At 41.6% G+C, this 27036-nt stretch overlaps 1 long non-coding RNA gene across 1 annotated transcript; it reads right to left on the bottom strand.

Annotated features, from left to right (window-relative positions):
* Positions 1-9201: 9201 nt before the first annotated feature.
* On the bottom strand, positions 9202-26340 carry LOC132378928 (uncharacterized). Its single transcript, XR_009507240.1, has 4 exons — positions 26283-26340; positions 21145-21206; positions 16875-17095; positions 9202-12018 (listed from the first exon to the last, which is right to left on the bottom strand). It is a non-coding gene; the product is annotated as an uncharacterized LOC132378928 (long non-coding RNA).
* Between the last annotated feature and the right edge of the window lie 696 nt (positions 26341-27036).

Below are 27036 nucleotides of genomic sequence, written 5' to 3'. Positions count from 1 at the left end.
ACCACTGGAGGAAGGGTTGTGAGACAGACCCACTTCTGTCAGGCACCCTGGTGATGATGAAAATCAGGAGAAACAGTGGCTTTCAGTTTCAGCATTACATCTCATTCGCTCCACCTTGGCAACTATGAGGACCAATTCTGGAACGCAAAATGAAAAACAGCAGGTGCTGGAAATTTAAAACAAAAACAGAAAATAGTAGAAATACTCAGCAAGTCAGGTTGCATTGGTGGAGAGAGAAACAGAGACAACATTTCAGGTCGGTCCCTTCATCAGATCAGGGGAAACACAAGCAGCTTGATAACTTGCGGGGGATTGTGAGGGAGGAGTTGGCTCTAAATCCCTTTTTCAGGTTTCTAGAACCTTATTTACAGTTTGTGCCTATGGTTACACAAGTTTTACCCTGTCAGAGGAAATTTTCTTTCCTCACCCTTCCAGCAATGAAACAAACTTCTCTTGTCTCCATCCCAGTTCTGACAGAAGGTCCCCAAACTGAAATATTTACTGTAACACACACAAAATGCCGGTGGAATGCAGCAGGCCAGGCAGCATTATAGGGAGAAGTACAGTTGACGTTTCAGGCTGAGACCCTTCGTCAGGACTTCGTCTCGGCCTGATATGTCCACTGTACTTCTCCCTATAGATGCTGCCTGGCTTGCTGCGTTCCACCAACATTTTGTGTGTGTTGCTTGAACTTCCAGCATCTGCAGATTTCCTTCTGTTTGTGAAATATTTACTGATTCTCTTTCCACAGATGCTGCCTGACTTGCTGAATATTTGCAGCATTTGCTGGTTTTGTGCTAATTGATTCTGCAGACCTGGATATCGTCAGAAGGTGTGGAGCAAGACATGGTCAGGCAGGTCTTCAGCAGCATGAAACAAAGATGAAGCTCCTTCCATGTGCAATGTGGTACTAATGCTGGTCTTGAATCTCTCAGGTAATTTGGCAATGAAAGCAGAACTAGTGTGGTGTCTACACAACCTTGACACAATCACACTACAGTAATAGTTGCCTTATTAAATTAATGAATACAAAATAAAGATCTGGTTGTTACTCATCAAAATTTGTCTTAAATGATGTGTTGTTGAGGTAAAACTGTGGCACAAGCAAGAGTTTCCATTGACAAACCATTTTAATAAAAGTCACTAATGAAGTTCCTATAGAACCAAAGATGCTCTTCACACTTCCATGGCAATTTGATAGAAATCCTGCATGGTATTGACCCCAACTTGTTACTTACCACCCAACATCATGCTACTGGGACAAATTAGAGGAAATACCACCATTGAAAGTGGATTCAAGTCCATGGAAGGTCACTGAGGGGGAACCTAAGTAAGGCCCATGTTCAAGATGGTTTTGCACCCATTTGCAGCCCACAACTGGCCTGAACCTATGTGACTGTTTATCTGTCTGACAATGGTCTAATTAATTATGATAGCATTCCTCATTCTTTAGAAACAATCTTACTTGATGTGAAGTGAGTGATTACTTATAGACATGGATAAATATTTGTTGGTTTATAGTGAAAGATAACCAACAGTGACATTTTAAACTGTGGGAATTGAATGAGGGGGAAACAGGACTAATGTAAAGAAAGACTATAATTATTATGGATTGTTAATTAATATGTTTTCATAATCAAGAGTAGAATAAATGTCTAGGTAGAGGATTGTCAAATAAACAGTTGGATTTTGCAGTCAGGAGATGGCATGTTCTCTCCAGGTGAAGGAATTATGGTGGTATTCCATTGCAATATGTTTCTCACAGTTATGATATTTGACCAGCAATTTTAAAAGACGGCCTGAAAATACAGAAGACTATGGATGTTGGAATCTGGAGCAATAATGAGCTCTGGAGGAACTCAGTAGATCAGGCAGCATTTGTGAAAGGCAATGAACAGTCAAGGTTACAGTTTGCAACCCTTCACTTGGATGTCAACCCAGTCCACACAAAAAGAATTCAACATAAAACGGTGACTGTGCATTTCCCTCCACAGGTGCTGCCTGTCCCATTGTTTCTCCCAGCAGTTCACATTCTCCATTTTGAGTCTGAAGAAAAATCAAGTTGGAATTCGAAAAAATATATATTTTTCTTTTTTATCCTCTATGCGGAGCACAGCCCAGTGACCATGTATTTTTAGAGATTGTGAGAAATGAGCCAGTAACTTTTCATCTATTCACGTCAAAGGATGGCAACAAATGGGTAATGTGAGCATAATTTCTCAGCGTATCTTCCCAGTTGGCAACATTCTACACCAATCAGAATCTTCATTTTTAATTGCAATCAGAGAAAATCGGACTCAGTTTCTCATTTGCTGGAATCACATCAATACCATGCCGAGGAAGCAAGCAATTAAGGGTGCAAGCCATAGTTTGATAGATATTATAGAGTTTTGTTTGACCCTCTGTGATAGAAAAGCATGATAAAACATTGCAGGACTAAACCCCAGGAGATGCAATAGGTTAGGCAGTATCCATGATAAAGCAGATTAGATGCAGTCTGCAGAAGGAACAAAGTAGCTTTTGGGAACAGATCCAACATTCGCAGAATTGCAGAAAACAAATGTCCTTCCAAGCATTAGGCTTGCTGGAGGCTGAGTCACTTTACATTTATCTCCTTCTATTATGCGCTCACTATCCAAGATGAATCCTCCTTGAATCAATTTCATGCAGTTCCTGTATTTTTTTAATTGAAAACAAAATCAGTTCTGTGAACCTTTTTCCATAAATTAGAGCAGGAAGTCCCAGAACATCTGTGTCATTGGAATCCTGCTCAATGCATAAATATCCAGCTCTACTGAGGGAGCTCAGAAATGCACACATAATTGCAAAATAAGCTTCACCAGAGATTTGTATTAGTTTAAGATAATCTGCCACAATTAACTGTAAACCAATGAAACTATTAGCTTTGCCAATATTTTCAAGTAAGCCGGACGCTTCTAGTTAATGATTAGTAATCATTCCTATTCCCCTTTTTCATCATGTTAATTAAATACCCTCTATTAAATTTTTTACTTGAAGTGGGCGACATTAGCAAGGCTCTGTGTTACCTTCTGCCCAGATGAGGTGAGGATGCAGCTTTTCACAAATGAATGCACTAGAACTATTGAAAGGTCAGCCGCATAGCGCAGGAATGGAGTGTTCCAGAAAGATATTGTGAATCATTTAGTTTTAACACAATCTCCATGGATCTTTTTATTTCTATCATTTACAAACAGACTTTGATTCCCAGGCCATAGAAAAACAATAGTGCTGCTTCCAGGATAAGGAAGTAGGATATGGAGTGGCCCTTCTCTTCTTAATGAGGACATATGACTTCCAATGGGATAACTTCTTTTACACCTTTATCAGTGTGTCAGGGAACCAAAGGTTAGGTGGCAAACATAAAGAAAAATTAATCATGGGCAGGTTGTTGACACAGTGGGTGGTGGATAGATAGACACCATCATTTATAGGATCATAGAGATTATTCTGCAATGGAACAGTTCCTTCAGCCCAAGTCGCCCATGCGATCCAGGTGCCCATCTAAATTAGAAGAATTTGCCTATATTTGGCCCATTCCTATTCATGTACTTTTGAAACACTGCAATTGTACCCTCCCCTATCATATCCTCTGGCAGTCCATTCAAAATAGCCACCAGATCTCCTTTGAAAATTCCCCCTCTTACTTTAAACCTGAGCCCTCTAGCTTTAGCATTCTCCACCTGGGGAAGCAAAAAAAAAACTGAGACCAGCTGCTCTATCTAAGCCTCCAATAATTCATAATAATTATGATTTTAAATAATAAACCCCTGAAAGGAGACCTGTCAGCTTACTTTGCATCAGGGAAGTAGTCCCACCTATTCAGTTTCCTCTTGTAAATACAGCCCTTCATGCCAGGCAACATGCATGAGTATTTCCTTCACCCTCAACAGCCTAAGCTTTCTCTCACGTGGTGACCAGAACTGAGCACAATATTCCAAGAGTGGTCTCACCAATGTCTTGTATTGCTGTAATAAGTCATTCCAACTCTTGTCTAAATATCCTGGTTGGTGCCACTTGCCTTCTTCATCTCCTGTCTAACTGTATAGAATAAGCTGCCAGAAGTGTTGACAGATGCAGATGCAGACACAATGTTAAAAAGATGTGTGGACAGGTACATGGATAGGAAATATTTAGAGGGATATGTACCAGACACAGGCATATGGGATTAAAGTAGACATGGGTCTTGGTCTGCATAGATGAGTTGGGCCAAAAGGCCTGGTTTTGTACTGTATGACTCTATGAATCTTTAACTTACCAAACTGTACAACGAAGATGTGGGCAGAAGCTGGACCAGCCAGTGGAAATCCAGGAAAACATAATGAAACTTCATGCATACAGCATTGGAAGTCAGCATTGAATCCAGCTATGAAACAATAGCTTTAATGCTGTAGCATTGTGCTCCTCTCACGTTCTGAGGACTAGATGCTCTGGATCACCCTGCCTCTGTTCTGTTCCTGTTAGTCCACTCAGAGAAATTTCAAAAACTTGGGACTTTGCTTCTTGCCATTGTAAGATTTGAACTCACAATGTTAGGACATTGGTCCTGAATCATGTTCAATAAATTTGTAAATCTTCAAATTCAGGCATGTCAGTTAAGATCAGATAGCTTAAACCACTGAGAAACTTGAACAGAAAACTGCAGAAGCTGGAAATACGAAGCAAAGACAGAAACTATCTGAAACATCACCACATTTATTTTTGCATGGAACAAACCCAGCAGCCTGCCTATCTAACATCACCCTAATCACAGGGCATTTAAAAATGACAAATTAACCTACTAACCAGTATGTCTTTGGAATGTGAGAGGATACTGGAGCACCTGGAGAAATCCACGTGCTCACAGGGAGAATATACAAACTCCTTAAAGATGGCGCCAGAATTAAACTCCGAACTTTGATACCCTAATCTGTAATAGTGTCACGCTAACTGCAGTGCTACTGTGGCACCCTCCTCACTCCTGCTACTTAATCTGGTGAGTGCTTCCAGCATTTTTCGTATTTTTTTTTGTTGATGAACTGGACTTTCCTGTACAGTTCAGTTACTTTCCATGAATGCACTGAAAGAAACCATCTCCACCCATTCACCTCACTGCCCTGATCTCAAATTTCTAATCACTGCTGCATTCATCACACAGTTATATTGCTTCCTGTTATCAGAGAAATGTTTCCCTCCATTTGGTCTACTGTGAGCCCCAAGGGTTAGAAAGAATCCCTGTAGAGAACTATAACTCAGCACTTTCAAAACAGCTTTTTCTATCTATTGTCATGTCTGGTTTCTATTGCTAAGCCAGTTTTCAATCCAATTAGCAAATATGCATTAACTGCATAAGCCTTAATCCTCTTTAAAACCCCATGTGTGGAACCTTATCAAATGTCTCCTGAAGATTTGAGTAGATTGTATCATCATGCATTTGAGTTAGCTCTTCGAAGAATTTCAATGGATTTGTGAGGCATGACCTCATGCTTCTAAATCCATTCTACTTGTAAAGACCTTTTTGCTGCTTCCAGGACAGTAATATGGTGGAGATTTATAAAGTAGCAGTTTTGTGGGTGTATATTACTGCTGATGTACACAGAGAGTGGACAAGCATGTAGAGCAGGTCAGTGAATTAGAATTAGTACTAGAATGTATTTCTTAAATCCATCTCACAACATGAGGGTGTAAAATACTTTATGTTGTGTCTCCATCGCTATGCACACATAATAAAGAAGGGAAATGTGGGAGGATATTGCCCAAACACCAAGATTGTTGTTTTGTACACATGTGTATACAATCAGATAAAATGTACAGTCAGATATGAAATCAGATCGATGTGTATTGATAAATCTGATAACCCAGTGAAAGAAGCTGTCCCTGGCATTAATGCTGCGATATAATTTGCCAGATGGAAGCAGCTGAAGAAGTTTGTGGTTGGGGTGGCTGGAGGCCCTGAAGATCTCTGGGCTCTTTTTATGCATCTGCTGCTGAAAACATCCTGAATAGAGGGAAGTTCACATGCACATTTTCACTGAGCTGTCTGCACCACTCTCTGCAGTGCCCTGAGATGAAGGGTAATACAGTTTCCGTACCAGGCAGTGACACAGCCAGTCAAGATGCTCTCAATGGTGCCCCTGTCGAAAGTCCTGTGGATCTGTGGACATCTTAAACTCCTTCAGCCATCTGAGGTGCTTTTATTCACCACACAGCCGGTATGTACAGTCCAGGTGAGATTCTCAGTGATGTGTATACCGAGGAATTTGAAACTCTTCACCCGATCAACTACAATCCCATTGATGTCAATAGGGACCAGCCTATCTCCGTTCCTCCTGTAATCCACAATCAACTCCTTTGGTTTTTCGACATTGAGGGAGCGATAATTCTCTTGGGTGACTGTGTCAGGGCGATGACTTCTTCTCTGCAGGCTGTCTCATTACTGTTGGAATTAAGGCCAGTGTGCTGAGAATGAATGTAGAGGAGATATTTATATAAATGACTATATTTATAGTAAGTGAGTGTACAGGATATTTGTAGCTTGTCTGGCTGCCTGTGTTTGATAACAGAGTTATACATTTGTTTCAGCCATACAGTAGATTAGTTGTATATAGAAAATAAACAATATATACTCCTTAGCTCTGTAAACTGTAAACCCTCCCTCCACAGCAACACCCACGCTCACAGTTCTGAGGAATGATAGATGATATAAAATGTTGACAAGTTCCTCTTTCCTCAGCTGCTGCTTAACTAGTTGAGTTCCTCATGCACTCTGTTCTTTGAAACAATATGTCAACTTGATTGGATAAGGACTAGCTAATCAGGAGGGATGGACCACGGGGGTGTAAATATCACTGGACGACACGCTCAGGCATCATCCCTGATGATGATAGCAGAGTCTGTCATTGAATTGTAGGTTACAATTCATATCTATACCCAGTTGGAAGCCTGAGGAGAGTTTATTCATATATGCCGGGAGACTGACCACTGGATCCCTTTTCAATAAGCCAACTTGTTCCTATGGTGTTTGATTCACACCTGGCTGAAGGTGCATTAGTAATGGAGGGAGTGAATATTTAAAGTGGTAGGTGCGAAACCAGTCTAGCAGACTCCTCCTTCCTTATGGCATCGAGCTTTGTGACTATATTTGTGGCTGCGTGCTTTTAAGCAGGGTAGAACTGCAACCTTGAATCACATCAAACTTGGCCCCACTCCTTGCTTATGCAAAAAGAGCATTTTCTATCCTCAGCCTCGAGAAAATCAAGCAATGGAAAAGTAATTTATTGTTTGTGTCATCTCTGAAGATAATTAATTTCAGTCATGGCAATAACTTCCATAATGGACTAATCCAGCCAACCAGCCAACAGGTTTATTCAAAGGTTGTCATTTATGGAAAGGAGACTCAACAGTAAGTTATTGAAGCCAGCTCAAACAATACGGTAGCTTTGAACCAGGTCAGGTTAGATTTAAACACAACAAACCGTCAGTTCAGTTGCTTTGACTGGCTTTCTCTGCAGTGCTCAGTAATAATAGATGTCAAATATTTTTGCAGTGCGGGCTGCTGCCTGATGTCTTCTGGGTACAGACTCGCCTAGAATTCCAGAAGAAATTTGAGGATGGTGTTCAGATTTGCCAACCAGGAATCCCATGGTTCAGGTGGATTATTTGTTTTACAACTCACACAGTATTCTCTCTAGAGACAAGCATTGCACCCAATCTCATCAGTTTCCTAATGGGAGGACTGGATTAATATTGCAGCTACATATTTCCATTCAGTTGAGGATAGGTAAAACCCGTAACAAATTGGTATGTCAAAAGTATTGGATTCCTATATCTTAATAAAAATACTTGAAATGTAGTCATGGCTCTGTGAAATTAATCTGAAAACCAGAACCAGTTTGCTCAAGCAATGGACAACAAACTCCCTATCACCGAAATAAAAGCACTTGGATGATCACCTGCAATGTTTAATAAGTGCTCTCTGTGTTACAATTATTTCAATTAAATTCTGTCATCGATTAACTGCCTAGTAATAAATATCAGTTATTTTGAACATTCAGCCATGCTGAAGATTTTTTTTACTTAATGAAGAATATCCAGAGCACAGGACAGATGTGATTCTCAGAATTGTAGCTGCCTTTTAGAGGACAGCACCTTCCTTACGATATTTTTAAACTAAGGAAGACAGAAGAGAAAGCTCAGAGAAAACAAAATTATAATTTACACCTGGAGCTAAAAAAAAATTCTGAATAAAATAAAGATCAAAATTGAGAAAGATAAAAAAAGGATGTGTTTTCATTTCTATTTGTTACCATACAGAGATCATTTGAAAAAAAAATATCTCCCAGATGAACTGCATTATAATTAAGGCTCTCAAAAAGTCATCGTAAAGTGCAGAATTGTCACAGCTTTCTGTGGGGCTGAACCAAGTACGTCACAGGATACGGTACACCAACAAGTGAATATTCAAGCGTTGTGCATGACACGTTAATTATAATAATCTTATTTATAACAAATCGTGTATCTAATCATGTGTGCTGAAGTGTAAAGCCGTTGTGCCATCAGGTTTTGTTGATATGCCAGTGGATGAGAATCCTTGCAGCCAATATCATTACACATAACTGATGTAATTAGGAACAATGTATTCATGTAGAGCATGATCACATTTGCAGAATCCGTATCAATATAGAGTTCTTGGCTGTTTAAATTTCTAATAGAAAAGAGCTATTGCACGTGTGCCTTTGCTTTCCCTATAAGAAAAACTAATTTGACTGTAAAATTATTCTAATTAAAACAATAGCCAATTAGAAGACATGCTAACTGCAAAGCCATTGAAAGCATTTTGCATCAAATCACCATGTTTATTTTGAGTTGCCTTGCCCTCTGTATCCTGTTCTTTTCTTTGTGCCCATCTCCATTATCCCCATTCCCTCATGTGGCACGTCCTGGCCGCTGAAGGTAACAGCTGTGTTGTTCTGGTGAGATAGGTGATTGAGAGGGGATGAGTGAATGAGCTGCCACCTAATTACATTGTTGCTGAGTGCCATATCCATTGGAACAGGGAAAGACCCCTTTGTCCCTGGAGCCTTCTGTGTTATTCAACAAGATCATGGCCAATATGTACTCCAGTTCCATTTACTCATCTACGTTCTATAAGACCTTCACCTATGAGAAAACTATTAATCTCTGATGCAACATCAGCCTGTTTGCTTTCCTAATAATTCTATTTGTTCTTCTTACAATTGCTTGCTTTAGCAAGAAGCCAGCATTCTTAGGAAGGTACTCTCAAGACTTTAAAGAATGATACCATTAAGAAAGTCTTAGACTTCAAGTACCTCGGGTCAAGAATGATGAGTTCAGAGAAGGACATAAAGATATGGAAAGCACTGGCATGGAGGGCTATGAACGACATGAAGGAAATCTGGAGATAGAACTTGACTAGAGGGCTCAAAAGGAGGATCTTCATAGCAGTCATAGAGTTCATTCTCCCGTACAGATGTGAGATGTGGACACTCACCAAGACTATGTGAAAGTCACTAGATGGTTGCTATACACAAATGCTCCGGATGGCTCTTGACATGTGTTTGCAACAGCACATGACGAACGTTGAACTCTATGATGACTCACCGATGCGAGAAGACCGCAACTAGCAGGGCACTGTCTACGCCACCTGAGCTACCTGCCAGCCTAGTCATCACATGGGAGCCCAAGTATGGGTGGATAAACACTGGGTGCCCTCCCAAGACTATGGTCAACACACACTCCTAGAAGACAGTGGCGTGGCTAACATAGATGAACTGAACACACTGATGAGGGAGAGGGAGGAGTGGAGAGTCCATCATCATGCCCAATGCCGGCCCCCTAGGCCTGAGTCAACATAGTAGTAGATCTTGCTTCATAGCTGAGCCAGTTCTAAAGTTCAGCTTTGCATTGTGATCAGTCATATTAGATCTGGGAACTCTTTAATTGAACAGGGACAACAGAAGGTAGAGTTTTTATTGTATATTGTAACAAAATCAAGGACAGGTTCAAAAAGAGATGAATTTGACATCAATTCTTATGTGGTCAGGACTCTGACTTGTCAACAGACCAGTGGCATCCAACACATTTTCTACGTAGACTCATAGAACATAGAACAATACCACACAGTACAGGCTATTCAACCCACAATGCTGTGCCGACCTTTTAACCTACTCCAAGATTCATTTAACTCTTCCCTTCCCCAATGTCTTCCATTTCTCTTTCATCCATGTGCCTATCTGAATGTCCCTACTGTTTCTCTCCACCAGCGCCCTTGGCAATGCATCCCATTCACTTACCACTCTCTGTGTAAAAAAAAACTATCTCTGACTTCCCCCTATACAGTCCTCAAATCATATTATAAATATGCCCTCTAGTAAAGGCCATTGCTGCCCTGGGAAAGGGCATTGGGGTAATAGATTATTCCACATGAAATAGGCCCTTTTGCCCAAATGGTCCTTACTTAAATGAGTTAGTTCCATTTTCCCAAATTTGGTCCTGTATTTAAACCTTTCCTATCCATGTTCATTTGCTTGTTGTGTGACATCTTGTATGATATGGGTGATAATAGTCTTTCCATGACCATGGCTATTCTTGGCAAATTTTTCTGCAGAAGAGGGTTTGCTATTGTCTTCTTCTGGGCAGTGCTTTAATAAGACTCGTGGCCCCAGCCGTTATCAATACTTTTCAGAGATTATCTGTCTGACGTCAGTGGTCACGTAACCAGGACTTGTGATATGCACCAACTGCTCATCTGACCATCCACCACCTGCTCCTATGACTTCACATGTTCCCGATCAGAGGGCTAAGCAGGTGCTACACCTTGCCCAAGGGTGACCGGTAAGCTAGCGGAGGGAAGGAGTGCCTTTACACCTCTTTTGGTAGAGGTGTGACTCCATCCCACCACCAACCTATCCATGAACCTGTCCAAATATCTTTTAAATGTTGTACCTGTACCCTCCCCTACCAATTCCTCTAGTAGCACATTCCATATACACTCAACCCTCAGTTTTACACCCACTCCTCAGCTCCCTTTTAAATCTTTCACCACTCACTTTAAACCTATGTGCTCTCGTTTTTAAATCCCTTGCCCTGCAGAAAAGACCAAGGCTCTTCACCTGATGTATGCCTCTCATTTTATAAATCAACATAAAGTCACACCTTAGTTTCCTACTGATGCACCATCAATAACTCTTGGAGATGTGAGGTGAGATATAGGCTTTTATTAGCTGGAAGAGAGCAGTCAGCAGCAAGAGACCATCACACAACATCCTGGAGACTGAGGGAGGAGCAGTGCCTCCAATCGCCTTTATACAGGGGTCTGTGGGAACAGCCACAGAGCAGTCAGCGGGGGGTGGGGGGCATGTCCAGACAGGTATATGTAGTTCACCACACCTATGCCCCAGCCTATCCAGCCTTGTTATCTAATTTGAGTCAGCCAGTCCTGATACTATCTTCATAAATCATTTACGCACCCCTTGTAGTTTAATTATGTCCTTCCTATAAGAGTGCAACCAGAACTACTGTATACATAGCATTCCAAATGGGACTTTACTATTGTCTTCTGCATAACATTCCAATTCATGCACTCTGTTTCGTGACTAATGTATACAAGCATGCCAAACATTTCCCCTGCCAATCTGTCCACTTGTACTGCCACTTTCAAGGAAATAGGTAGCTACACTCTTAGGTCTCATTGTTGCACAACACACCCCGGGACCCTACTTATTACTGTGAAAGTCCTGCTCTAGTTTCTCTTACCAAATTGCAACACCTCACATTTATCTGAATTAAGCTCCATCTGCCATTCCCATTGTAATTTTGGATACACTTGATCACTCAATTTTGCATCTACAATCAATTTTATAAAGGAATATGAAGGAAATATAACAAATATGGCCTACGTAATATTGGGTATATATTCCATTAATAGACATAGTTTGTGATTGCCTACTCTATATTTGCTGCAAAAGTTTCTGGGCAGAGAATTCCAGGAGCTGTCCATATCTGTGAGTAAATAAGATAGAGAGACATTTTGTTAGAAATGGTGCTTAATCAAACTGGAATTTAGACTTTGCTCCTGAATCCCTCCTAATTAAACAAACCACACAGCAAGAGACAGCCACTGTGGGATTCAGGCAAGTTAGATGGGCAGTAGAAGATGGTAGGCTGCTGAATTACTTTTCTAAAGGTGGTAAATACAGACAGAACTACAGTATTTACACTCAGGATGGAGCTGGAGTAGATAAAATAACTAGAACAGATAAAGAAAAGATGTTATTGTACCATGTTAGACACATCGGGAAGAGATTTTGCCATAAGACGCTCTGAGAGACCAGATAATGAATATAACAAATAAAAACACATTGTAGACCATCTAGAAGTGAAGCAGTTGACTGATAACTGTGAGTTAATCACTTTGTATTAACATAGCCAAGATAAGGTCAATAGAGTCGAATGATGGACAAAGTAAAGAAGACAACTAGAAAGGATACTAGAGAAAAGTAGGAAGAGGTGGAGAAAGGAATAGAGATAGGAAGAAAGAGAGTGATGGAGTAATATAATAATAGAGCATGGAAAGAGGCTATTTGGCCCACCCTATACATGCTGTCAATGAAGCCCACCAAGCTGAGCCCAATTACCCGCATTTCCCCCATATCCTTCTAAAACCCTCCGGTCCATGTACCATTGAGAGAGTCCTGACTGACTGTATCACTGCCTGGTATGGGAACTACACCAACTTTGATCGCTGAGCACTGCAGAAAGTGATACAAACAGCCCAGTTCATCTGTGGATCTGACTTACCTCCATTGAGGACATTTACAGCAGCAGGTGCAGAAAGAAGGCCCGGAAGTCTATCAGGGACACCAGTCACCCCAACCCCAATAAACTGTGTCAGCTGCTTCCGTCTGGCAAACAGTACAGCAGCATAAAAGCCAGGACCAACAGGCTATGGGACAGCATCTTTCTACAAGCCATTGGACTTAGAAATTCACATATCTGTACATTGTAAAAGAGTCATAATGCAAAGATATTCACTCCCTCACATTGTGGGATTGATGTAAGACTTAAATGAATTCAAATTCTTATCTAATGGATAAAGACTGAAAAAATTGAAAGAAAGCTGAAACAAAAAGAAGAAAGTATCAGAGAAAGCAAGGCAGAGTCGGGCAGTGAGGGTAAAAGTAAAGCAAGGGGGAAAATATTTTTCCGCTATCATATGGAATGGATAGGCTAGGGTTTTCAGGATTTTATTAAACGTGAGTGTTTTCTGATTATCATTTCACCAATAATCTACCTTATAATGGTCTTGGTACTTTATTGTCTGCCTGCACTACACTTTCTCTGTAACTGTAACACTATATTCTGCAACACACACAAAATGCTGGTGGAACATCAGGTCAGGCAACATCTATAGGAAGAAGCACTGGTGACGTTTTGGGCTGAGACCCTTTGTCATGACTTCGTTCTCGGCCCGAAATGTTGACTGTACTTCTCCCTATAGATACTGCCTGGCTTGTTGTGTTCCACCAGCATTTTGTGTGTGTTGCTTGAATTTCCAGCATCTGCAGATTTCCTCGTGTTTGTGTTACTATATTCTGCGTTCTGTTTTCCCTTGTGCTACTTCCTTGTACTGAAGTGTTGTAATGATCAGTATGTTTGGCATGTAATACAAATTCTTTTACTGTATCTCAGTATATGTGACAATAACAAATCAATTTACTAATTTGCTGAAATAGGAAAGTTGAAAATGCTGCAACTTAAGACCGGCGATGTGGACAACTACTGGCTGATGCACATGCAAAGAGAAAGGTTAACGCTTAAATGTTAATTGATTTTGGAGTTGTCGTTGTATACATTATGTCATCAGAACAGTTTCTTCTTGCTTCCCCAGAAGGTGGAGCTGCTTTAAATGGGTTCCCGCTGAAAATGGCTCCTAACATTTCATTCTGAGCTCAGGCGATTACTGTCCTACTTTATCAGCAGAGAATGGGAGGTGACTTCAGAGAGACTCAGGGCAGAACAAAGCTGTGAAGTTTGATCTGATCAATGCCACATAAAGCAAATCCATGTGCTTTGAAACTTTTTCATTCAGCTCTACGGATTGATGTAGAGCAATAGTTCAATTGCTGTTACAAGTATGTGCTTTTGATGTACATCACAATGCATCATCAGCAGCACAGAGGCAGGGTATTCAGCCTACTGTCCTATGCAGGAGTTCCTGATCCATGTGAACCTCCTCAGACATTCTTCAGCGAAACTGGTTAAAGTTCAAAGTAAATTTATTATCAATACACACACACACACACCACCCTGCCATTCACAGTAAATACAAAGAAACATGATGAAATCAGTGAAATACTGCACACAACAAAGATGGGCAAACAACCCTTATGCAAAAGACAATGAACTGTGCAAATGCAAAAAAAAATAATAAGGAGAAGAAATAAATATCGAGAACTTGAGTTGTAGAATCCTTAAAAGTGAGTCCAAGGTTGTGGAAACAGTTCAGTGTTGGGATGAGTGAAGATATCTTCGCTGGTTCAACAACCTGATGGTTGAAAGGTAGTGACTGTTCCTGAGTCTTCAGGCTGAAGCCTCCTGTACCTCCTTCTCAATGACAGCAGCGAAAGGAGAGTCTGGCCTGGATGGTGGGGGTCCTTGATTATGGATGCTGCTTTCCTACGACAATGCTCCTTGTTAATGTGCTCAGTGGTGGGAAGTGTTTTACCTGTGATGACTGAGCTGTGCCCATTACTTCTTGTAGGCTTTTTTATTCAAGGTTGTTGGTGTTTCCATACCAGGCCATGATGCAACCAGTCAATATACTCTCCACCACACATCTATAGAAGTTTCTTAAAGTTTCAGATGACATGCCGAATATGCACAAATTTCTAGGAGAGGAAGTGTTGTGCCTTCTTTGTAATGGCACTGATGTGCTGAATAGAGGACAGATCTTCTGAAGTTATGACACCAGGAAATTTTTGACCATCACCACCTCTGATCCCCTGATGAGGACCAGCTCGTGAACTTCAGGTTTCCTACTCCTGTCGTCAAAACTAATTTCTTTTATTTTGCTGATATTGAGTGTTGTTGTGGCACCACTCAGGCAGATTTTCAATCCCCCTCCTATATGTTGATTCATCACCTCCTTTGATTTGACGGACATCAGCAGTACTTAAGTATGGCTTTGGAGCAGTACTTAACACCATAGTCGTAACACGAGTAGAGCAGGGCACTAAGCACACAGCCTTGTGGTGCAGCTGTGCTAGTGGTGATAGTGGAGATGTTGTTACAAATCTGAATTGACTGAGGTCTACAAGTGAGGAAATTGAGGAGGTATTGATACATAAGTATTGGAGCACCCTTTTATGTATACTCCTCATTTTCTTATCTTATTTCCAGGTAACTAATGCCTGTCCCATCAGAGTAACTTTCTTCTGAATTGCCTATGCATGTGATGTTATGCTCCGGTCTGGAGCCCGCATTCTGGGCCTTGGTACGCGGTTCGTGTACTCCAGACTCCGGGTCTTGCAGCTGTCTCTCCTGTCACCCTTAAGCCAAATAGGATCATCTTGGCTTAAGAAGGCGCACCTGTTGCCTATCAGCTGGTAGGTGGATATAAGGGACTCTGGGACTGAGCCTAGTTGGGGTGTTGCCTTGTATGAGCTGGTTTGCCATGTTCTGAGGTGTTTCATCTGATTGGCTCTGGTTGTCCTGACTTGGAGGGCCCATGACTTCATCCTCAAGTTCAGTGAGTCAGCCTTGGAGTTACCCCAGACCAAGTTCCCTTCTGATCCTTTGCCTCTGTTGGTGTGGTAAACCATGTATACCTGTCTGGACATGCCCCTCTCCTAACTGCTCCTGTGGCTCCTCCCACAGACCCCTGTATAAAGGTGATTGGGGCACTGCTCCTCCCTCTGAGATGTCTCTGAGATGTCGTGTTCCCTTTTTGCTGCTAATAAAAGCCTATTGTTCACCTCCCGTCTCTGAGAGTTATTGATGGTGCATCAGTTGGGTAGCAGGCTGGACTGCTGTTGCCTGGCTGGGGGACTCTGTCCCCTTCCTACCCCTCACCTCTGATGGGCTGTGCCTGCTACCTGCCCAGGTGTTCTGTGTCTTGCCTGGGCCTCTGTGTTCCTGCCTGGGAGGTGGCCCTGTCCAGGAGTTATGCGGCTGCCCAGGGAGCTCTCCTGCCTAGCCACAGACTCTCTCTGAACCCCAGGATTACCTAGCATGCCCTGTCTCTTTTGCATACCCTGGTCTCCCCATCTGGTTCTATCCTTTAGTTATTCCTGTCCTGCCCCTAGTACCTCAGTGCCTGTGTCCTGCACTTGGGTCCAGCATCCTGGCCTCTTGTGACATGTGATGGTAGCACTCATTTATTTACGACAGTTTTGAGTTGGAAAGATCTTTGTTTCCTCTCTTTCATTGTTATACTCTGACTACCCACCCCAACTTTTATCCATGAGAAAAGAACATCAGTGTTTTCTGATTTTCACTCTCCTTTCATCCTTATGAATCCTTTCCATGTTCACACCTGTGTTTCCTGCCAGTAATGTTTCAACTGAGTTTTGTGCAGTGCAGAAAGCAGGATGCCATACAAATCTTGTGAACATGATAAAGGATGTTTAAGATGAAATATTGATTCTATTTCTCCATCCATAGATGCTGCCTGACCTGCTGAATGTTTTCAGCACTTTTCCTTTATATTCTGTATTTCCAGCATTTGTTTAATTTTCCAGCTGCATCATACATTCTCTCTGGAAAAACTATCCCAGATTTCTGGTTGCTTTCTTTACAGCTTTACCTTTTGGTTTCGATACTTTTACAATTTTACATATGTGGCGAACTACATATACCTGTCTGGATATGCCCCTCTGTTGACTGCTCCTGTGGCTTCTCCCACAGGCCCCTGTATAAAGGCAGTTGGAGGCACTGCTCCTCCCTCAGTCTCCAGGATGTTGTCTGGTGGTCTCTTGCAGCTAATAAAAGCCTATCGTTTGCCTCCCATCTCCGAGAGTTGTTGATGGTGCATCGACATATTTGGAATCCTAGATGCCTTTCTCTACCCTAGAGTAGTCTAGTGATTAAACATATGAACCATGATTAACCATGCAATTAAAATAAATCACAAACTAATAACAATTTTTACTGCACTGTTAGACAAGAGCTGAAAATTCCAAGAGTTCTGGAGGAAATTATTGCCTTTCAGAGGGAAGGGAAGTAAGGGGAGAAAAGAGGGAGGGGACAATGGATGAGCAAGGGAATGTGGGATCAGAAAGAGAGAATGAGAGTGAAAAGAGTCATGTTACTGAAAAAGAGGAGATTTAACAAGGGCCAACCTCCAGTTATGGTGTTCAGACCCTTAGAGTCATGCTTTTGATTCAAATTGGGGGATATACTTACCTCCAGTCTCACCACTCTCTCAGCCCTCACCACTACCACTCTTGCAACTTCATATTGCACCAATATTTCCTAAAATTGCTGGGCCCTCTCCCTAATCCCTCCTATATTCCCCACTCTTCGCCTTTAAATCCAAACCCCTCCTTGATGCAGTCTCTCTCCCTGCCTTCTGCTTAACCCCTTCTACATAGTTCTGCTCACTTTTCCATCTTTACCACCTGTAATCTGTAATTCTCATTAATTCCTCCCTTACAATCTGTAACTTACGTACCCTTCCTGAAATCTCTACCACCTTCCCAATCTTTATTGTATTCCCTCAGTCTATAGAACCCATCCTATGGCAGAATCAAGTCAATTTTACAACAAAAGAGGCCCATCGGACTATCACATCCATGTCAGTCAATAAAACATTGTCCACAGGGTCTGTAGCCCTGCAAATTATGGCTAGACAGGTACATACCCTAATACAGTTTCAATATGGTGAGGAGGCTGCCTCTATCCACCTTTAAGGCAGTACCTTGCAGAGATCCTCTATCTCGATGGTGAATAGTTCTTCCCTCTATTCCTTCCACAAATTACTTTAAATTTAAATCTCCTTACTTTGAGCCCTCTGTTAACAATTATCTAATAAAATCACCCATCCTTTCTTGAAATTTGATGTTGCATAGTGTTTAGCTCATAGAATGCAGGCTATTTAATGTTTTATGTAGTTCTAATGTGCATCTCCAGCTTGAATATTCCAAACCACAGCTAATTAAAGAAAGCATCTTATTGACCAGTCTTAATACATAGAAGGATCTGTGGACATGTTTCAAGATCCCTTCCTCCTGTTCAATGCCTTCTCATTGATTCCACCTCTCTAAATGTATTACGTTCATTTGACTGACCAGATCATCCATTTCTTCCTGTCAGCCTGACAGCCATTTTATCTTTCTGCAGCAGATTCATTATTGTATCCTATATATTCAGTCTAAACAATTAATGTACAAGGGAACACACACAAAATGCTGGAAGAACTCAGCAGGTCAGGCAACATCTATGGAAATGAAGAAACAGTCAATGTTTTGAACTGAGACCCTTCTTCAGGTCTAGAATGGGGAAGAGAACAGAATAAAAAGGTGTGAGAAGGGGAAGGAGGACTAGCTAGAAGGTGATGGGTGAAGCAAGGTGGGTAGGAAAAGTAAAAGGCTGGAGAAGAAGGAATCTGATTGGAGAACAGAGTGGATCTTAGGAGAAAGGGAAAAAGCGGGCTCATGGTGAGATGATAGACAGGTGAGAGGCCAGAGTGGGGAATAGAAGAAGAAGAGCGAGGGTGGAATTTATTTACTAGAAGTAGAAGTTGATATTCATACCATAAGTTTGGAGGTCACCAAACAGAATATAAGGTGTTGCTCCTCCACCCTGAGGCTGGCCTCGTCATGCATAAGAGGAGACCGTGGACTGATATGTTGGAACAGGAATGGGAATCAGAATTAACATGTTTAGCTACCATCAAGCTCTGCATTTGGCGGATAGAGTGAGGGTGCTGATGGAGTGGTCCCCTAATTTATCTTGGGTCTCAACAATGTAGAGGAGGCACATCAGGAGCACCGGGCACAATAGATGATACCAGCAGATATGCAGGTGAAGTGTTGCCTCACCTGGAAGCACTGTCTGGGGCCCTGAGTAGAGGTGAGGGTGGAGGTATATGAGCAGTTGAAGCACTTTGGCTGCTTGGAGGGATAAGTGCCAGGAGGGAGATTGGTGGGAGAGACAAATGGGCGAAGGAATCACGAAGTGAGAGATCCCTTCAGAAAGTGGAGAGGGGGGAGAGACATCCAACCATAAAAAAATCAACTGTGGTTATTGCCCTTCATTTCTTGTCTTTGAATCCTGTAAGTGTTTAGTTTATTGGACAGTCTGCCAGGTAGGACTTTGTGAAAAGCCTTGCTAAAACATATTCAGTCTTTATCAAGCACACTACCCTCATTGGCCTTCCTTATGGAGTCATAGATAAGTACAGCACAGAATCAGGACCTATGGCCCATTTTGTGCATGCCAAACCTTTTAAACTACCTAGTCACATCGACCTGCAGCCAGACCAAAGCCCCCAATACCCTTCCAATCCAGGTACCTACAGAGGCTGCCCTTAAACACTGAAATCCAGCTCACATGTACCACTTGCGCTGACAGCTCACAGCCCTCTGGGTAAAGAGGTTCCACCTCATGTTCTCCTTAAAAATTTCACCTTTCACCCTTAACTTATGACCTTTAATTGTAGTCCCACCCTACCTCAGTGGACAAAGCCTGCTTGCACTTACCCTATCTATATCCCTCATAATTTTGTATAACTGTCAAATCTCCCCTCAGTTGTCTATGTTCCAAGGAATAAATTTCTAACCTATTCAATCTTTCTTTATAACTCAAGTCCTCCAGTCCTGGCAACATCCTTATAAATTTTCACTATACTCTTTACACTATACTCTTTATACTATACTCTTATTTACATCTTTTCTGTAGGTAGGTGACCAAAACTGCACACAGTGTTCCAAATTGGGCCTCACCAATGTCTTATATAACTTCAACATAACATTTCATCTGTGTGAAGGCCAATGTGCCAAAAAATTTTTTATTACTTTACCTACCTGTGCTGTCACTTTCAATGAACAATGGGCCTGCATTCCCAGATTTCTTTGTTTTACTGCACTCCTCACTGCCCTACTTGTTGGTCCTACCAAAGTGCAACACCTCACACTTGGCAGCATTAAATTCCACCAGCCATTTCCTCAGCTGGTCCAGATCCCACTGCGAGCTCTGATAGTCACCCTCCCAGTCCACTAAACCCCCAGTCTTGGGGTTTACTGCTGTGTTAACCACATTATCATCCAGATTGTTGATATAGGTGACAAACAACAATGGACACAGCACCAATCCGCGCAGCACTCCACTAGTCAGAAGCCTCTAGTCAGAGACGCATCCATTTACTGCCACTTTCTGGCATCTTCCTCAAAGCCAATGTCCAATCCAATTTACTACCTCATCTAGTATCCCAAACGATTGAACCTTCCTGATCAACCTTCCATGCAGGACCTTAGCAAGTTCCTTGCTAAATTCATGTAGACAATATTCACTGCCTTGCCTTCATCCGCTTATTTAGTGCAGCCTGGTTGTTCTGATTCTATGTTTCCTGCTCTGATTAATTGGCATTGCTTTGTACCATCTCTTAGAAGTGATTCTAATAATTTGTCCATCAATACTGTCTAGCCTATAATTACTCAGTTTATTCTTTCTCCCATTATTAAGCAACAGCACAACGGTATTTAATCCTCTGGCACCAGTCTTGTTGCTAGAATAGGCTGAAAAGATTGCCAGAGTCTCCAGGAATTCCTCCTCGGATTTTTGTTTTAAATCCTGAAGCACATTTTCTCTGACAATGAAGATTCATCCTTTTTTTAAGACCCCTCAATACACGCCCCTTCACTATCAATGACCAGTCCAATATTTAACACTCTGTTTCATAAAATTATGAAGTTATACAGCACAGAAACACTTCAGCCCTCTCTGCCAATGTTGACTATCAAGTGCGCATCCTTACTAATCCCACTTACTAGAAATTAGTCCATTATCTTCACTGACTTACACACACATAGATTAGTACAGCTCTTCCACCCACAATGTCTGTGACAACCATGATGACAACCCAAACTAGTCCCATTTACCTGCACATGGTCTTCCTCCATTGCTTACCTGTTCATGTCTGTATCTATATCCCTCTTGAATATTGCTATTGCATCAGCTTCTATTGCCTTCTGTCAGGAAATGGAGAGAAGGTTTGAACCAAAAGAATAGCAGCAGAGAAGATTTAGCAGTAAATGACATTTTGTTAATAAACTGCAACATAGTGACGGGCCACAAAACAAGACAGAATTGATACTTAGCCAACAGGGCAACAGGGTAACTGAAGGCTAGGAACAACTGGTTGAGGGTGGCTGATTTGATAGGTGAACAAAGACTGTGGATGAAGGCTGGGTTTAAATAGGCTGCCGGTGATGAGTTAGAAATGAGTTGCCATTGACTCCTGTCACCTGGGTGGAGACTGAAAGGTTCCTGCCTGTGTAGGCCAGACTTCTCCATTGGCAGTTCTTTCCAGGTACCTACCTGTCTCTGTAAATTATATTCATCTGAATCTGCTTTAAACTTTTCCCCTCTCACTTTAAGACTATTCCCTCTATTATTTGATGTTTCTACCCATGGGAAAAGTATATAATATTATGAGAGCCAGAGATGGAATGAATATTGGAAAAAAAATCTCTATTTATTTTATTTATGACTCATAATTTTATATACTTTTAAACACAAGAAATACTGCAGATGCTGGAAATCTAAAGCAACATAAATAAAATACCAAAGGAACTGAAGCATTTCAGGCAGTATCCAGTATCCTATCAGGAACTGAACAAACTGTCAATATTTTGGGCCAAGATCTGATCCTGAATAAGAATCTTGGCCCAAAAAGTTTATTGTACATTTCCATGGATACTGTCTGACCTGCTGAGTTCCTCCAGAATTTTGTGTGTGTTGCTTCATATATTTTTACTCTGATCTTCCAGAGAAATTAATCCAAGTAAGTCCGGCATCTCTTAGCTAATATTGTCTAATTCAAGCAACAGAGAACATAGAACATAGAACAGTACAGCACAGTACAGGCCCTTCGACCCACAATGTTGTGCCGACCCTTAAACCCTGCCTCCCATATAACCCCCCACCTTAAATTCCTCCATATACCTGTCTAGTAGTCTCTTAAATTTCACTAGTGTATCTGCCTCCACCACGGACTCAGGCAGTGCATTCCACGCACCAACCACTCTCTGAGTAAAAAACCTTCCTCTAATATTCCCCTTGAACTTTCCACCCCTTAGCTTAAAGCCATGTCCTCTTGTATTGAGCAGTGGTGCCCTGGGGAAGAGGCACTGGCTGTCTGCTCTATCTATTCCTCTTAATATCTTGTATACCTCTATCATGTCACCTCTCATCCTCCTTCTCTCCAGAGAGTAAAGCCCTAGCTCCCTTAATCTGTGATCATATTGCATACTCTCTAAACCAGGCAGCATCCTGGTAAATCTCCTTTGTGTCCTTTCCAATGCTTCCACATTCTTCCTATAGTGACGCAACCAGAACTGGACACAGTACTCCAAGTGTGGCCTAACCAGAGTTTTATAGAGCTGCATCATTACCCTGTGACTCTTATACTCCATCCCTCCACTTATAAAAGCTAAGACCACAAGCTTTCTTAACTACCCTGTGAGGCAGCTTTCAGGAATCTGTGGACATGTACCTCCAGATCCCTCTGCTCCTCCACACTTCCAAGTATCTTTCCATTTACTTTGTACTCTGCCTTTGAGTTTGTCCTTCCAAAGTGTACCACTTCATACTTCTTTGGGTTGAACTCCACCTGCCACTTCTCAGCCCACTTCTGCATCCTATCATTGTCTCTCTGCAATCTTCAACAATCCTCAACACTATCCACAACACCACCAACCTTTGTGTCATCTGCAGACTTGCCAACCCACCCTTCTACCCCCACATCCAGGTCGTTAATAAAAATCACAAAAAGTAGAGGTCCCAGAACTGATCTTTGTGGGACACCACTAGTCACAACCCTCCAATCCGAATGTACTCCCTCCACCATGAAACCTCTGCCTTCTGCAGGCAAGCCAATTCTGAAACCACCTGGCCAAACCTCCTTGGATCCTATGCCTTCTGACTTTCTGAATAAGCCTACTGTGTGCTACCTTGTCAAATGCCTTACTAAAATCCATGTAGATCACATCCACTGCACTAGCCTCATCTATATGCCTGGTCACCTCCTCAAAGAACTCTATCAGGCTTGTTAGACACGATCTGCCCTTCACAAAGCCATGCTAATTGTCCCTGATCAGACCATGATTCTCTAAGTGCCCATAGATCCTATCTCTAAGAATCTTTTCCACCACAGATGTAAGGCTTACTGGTCTAAATTACCCTGACTATCCCTACTACCTTTTCTGAACAAGGGGACAAACATTTGCCTCTCTCCAATCCTCCAATATCCAGCAAAAACTATACCTTCCCTAAAGCCTCCACATTCTTCCTTGAATGGAATGACCAGAACTATGCACAGTACTTCAAATATGCCTAAGTTATATGCAGCTACATTGTGACTTCCTAGTTTTAAGATGCAAATCCTCAAGCAATGAAGGTAAATATAGCATACACCTTCTTATCTGCGTGTGTTACTACTTTCAGGGAGCTGTGGACTTACATCCTAAGATTCCTTGGTATTTCGATGCTCCCAAAGTTCCTATCATTTACTGTGCATTCTTCACTTGCACTTGACCTTACAAAATGCAACACCTTATTCTCGCTGGATTAACCTCCATCTGCCATATTTCAGTCCATGTTCCTTACTGGTCTAAATACTGCTGAATCATTTGACAACTTTTCTGACTACTCACAGTTTTTGTGTCATCTGTAAATTGACAAATCAGTGCATCTGCATTTTATCCAAATTATTTATGCATTTGACAAACAGCAGAGATTCCAGCATTGGTCCCTGCAGAAGTCTAATGATTTCTGCTTTCCAGTCAGAGTAACACCACTTCATCACTAACTTCTATCTTCTATGGTCAAGCAAATCTTTCTCACCTCTCTCTCTCATCAATCAACAATGCAAGATACAACCTCCCCTACATTATGTCATGTTGATCATTCCTGATAAGTTGATGCTTTTCTAGACATGAGTCAATTCTGTCCTAAAGAATATTTCCCGATAATTTCACTATTACTGATGAAAGGTTTGCATGATCATAATTTCCTAGTTTATCTTGACTGCCCTTCTTATACAAAGGAACAACTTTGCTTATTCTCCATTCCCCTGAGACCTCATATTCGACTGATGAGGATACAAAGACCTCTACGAAAATACCTGCAATCTCTTCCTCAACTCTCAGTGACCTGCCGTAGCTTTCATTGAGCCCTGAAAACTCATTTAATGTAATGAGCATTAAAAATCTTAACACCTCCTCCTTCTTCATATCAATATGCCTTAGAATATCAGCATACACCTCCCTAATCTTGCTATCCTCCATATTCCTCTCCTTGGTCAATACCTCAACTACTTTATCTAGCCTCAAGCATTAACTTCCTCCTTTGTCCTTGAGTGGTCTTTCCCTCTCCTAAGTTAATGTATGCATATAATGCCTTGGAATTCATTTTAATTCTACTCACTAAAAACATTTCACTGGCACTTTTGCTTTATTTTTTGGTGAAATTTGCAACATCACTCAAAATCCAAGGTCCCAAACCTTGCAATCCTTGTTTATCTTCTATACAGGAACATGAAGGTACGGAATTCCAACCAGATGGCCTTTAAACAACTCCTACATGTCAGATGTGGACTTACTCAATAACAGCTGCTACCAGTCTATTCTACCCAGCTCTTGTCTACTGCAGTTGTAGTCAGCTTTTCCACAGTTACGCATTTTGCATTTTCTCATAATGTCCAATCTTACCATTCTCCATCATTATTTTATATCTTGCAGACTAACGATCACCAAATGCCCTACCACCGAAACCCGGGTAAACTGACCAAACTCATTTTCCAATACATGGTCTAGCCTGTCTCCTTCCCTTTCTTTATACTGTGTCAAGAAACTCTCCTGGATGCACCTAACAAATTCTAAGCCTCAGCATGAAGGGAGTCCCAGTCGATATTGGAGAAATTGATATGGCATACTCTAACTACCTGTTGTTTTTACATGTAGTCATACAGCACAGAAACAGGCCCATTTCCAATCTACTCTGCATTGAACTGCTTTTCTGCCTTGTCCCACCAATCCTCTCCTGGACCGTAGCCCTCCAAAAACTTCCAATCCATATCGTTGTTCAAATTTTTCTTAAATATTTCAATTGAATTCAAATCCCCCAGGTCTGCTGGCATCTTGTTCCACACTCACACCACCCCATGAGTGAAGGGAGTTCCCCTTCGGGTTACTCTTAAGTATTTCACCTGACCCATATGTTTGTTTCAGTCAATCTCAGTGGAAAAAGCCTGCTTGCATTTACCTAGTCTATGGTGCTCATAATCTTGTACACATCTATCATATTTCCACTCATTTTCCTATGTTCCAGAGATAAAAGACTTAACCTTTCAACCTTTCCCTATAACTCAAGTTGGAAAGTCCTGGTAGAATTGTAGTAAATATTCCCAGTCTTGGTACCATTTTCAGATTTGCAGATACAGTTAACCACATTATCATCTAGATCATTAATATGGATTACAACTGATCCATGTGGCACTCCAATAGTCACAGACCTCCAGTCAGAGAGTCAACCATCTACTACCACTTTCTGATTTCTCCCATGAAGCCAAAGTCAAATCCATTTTACTACAGCATCCTGACTGTCAATCGACTGAACCTTCTTGACCAACCTCCCATGTGGGATACTGTCACAGGCCTTGCTAAAATCTAGTGGGAAAATGTCCATTGTGTTTTCTTCATGAACTTTCATGGTAATCTCCTCCAGAAATTCTTGAATATTAAATAGGCATAACCTATCGCAAAGCCATGTTATGTATTCCTAATTAGTCCCTCTCTATCCGAATACTTGTATCTTCTGTCTCTTGGAATGCTTTCCGGTAATTTACACACTACTGACATCTGGCTCACTGGTCTATAAATTCCCAATTTCCCAACTTTTTTTAGTGCCTTTCTTGAACAATGGAAGTATGTTAGCTATCTTCCAGTCCTCTGAAACTTTACCCATTGTTAAGGATGTTTTAAGTAACTCTGCAACGGCCCCAACAATCTCTGCACTAGCCATTTTTCCATAATCTCACAACATACCTGTTCTTGTATCTTTGCTGGCTATTGGAGTATAATCTCATCATAATCATTGCCCGGGGACGTCACGTGATGACGTAGGATCGAGACGCTGGAACCCAGCCCTCCCGTAAAAAAGTTAATAAATCAATGTTTAAGTGAAGAAAAGTTAATCAATACTTTTTTAAGGTTACTTATAAACTACTCCGGATTGTTTTAAGCTATGACTCATAAACAGAGGACGAAGAAAACTACCACCGCGAAGACTGCCAAAGCTGGAACAGAATCAAGGCCTACTTCTACTGAAGAACCGTGGACTCAGGTACAACACACCACCAGTGAAACAGAACAGGAGACTGCAGCAGCATCGGCCATTTCTAAAGGAAAAGATCAACGAGAATTGCGCAAGCGTAAAGGAACGAGCATGCACAAAAGAGAGCAACCATAATCATTGCCCTTTTCTTATGTCTGTGCTGTACCAATAATGCCTCACTGGATGAGCCCTGTAGGTTGTCCTGTCTAAGAGCCACTGTGATATCCTTTTAGATCAGTAATGCAATTGCACCATTACTTTTACATCTCTTTCTATCATGACAGCCAAGTTTGAACCTTGAATCCTGAGTTGCCAATGGTGTCCAACCAAGTCTCCCTAATGACTACAGCAACTTGGTGATTCAAGTGCTCACCTTGATAGTTGTTAAACGTTGTGAACATCTTTGCCTTTGCCGTCCGCTCAGGCAGTCTATTCCAAATGTCAAGCACCCTGTGGGTGAAAACA

Source organism: Hypanus sabinus, chromosome 21 (assembly GCF_030144855.1).
Source record: "Hypanus sabinus isolate sHypSab1 chromosome 21, sHypSab1.hap1, whole genome shotgun sequence".
Lineage (NCBI taxonomy): Eukaryota > Metazoa > Chordata > Chondrichthyes > Myliobatiformes > Dasyatidae > Hypanus > Hypanus sabinus.
This window is presented reverse-complemented; position numbering and strand designations above follow the sequence as displayed.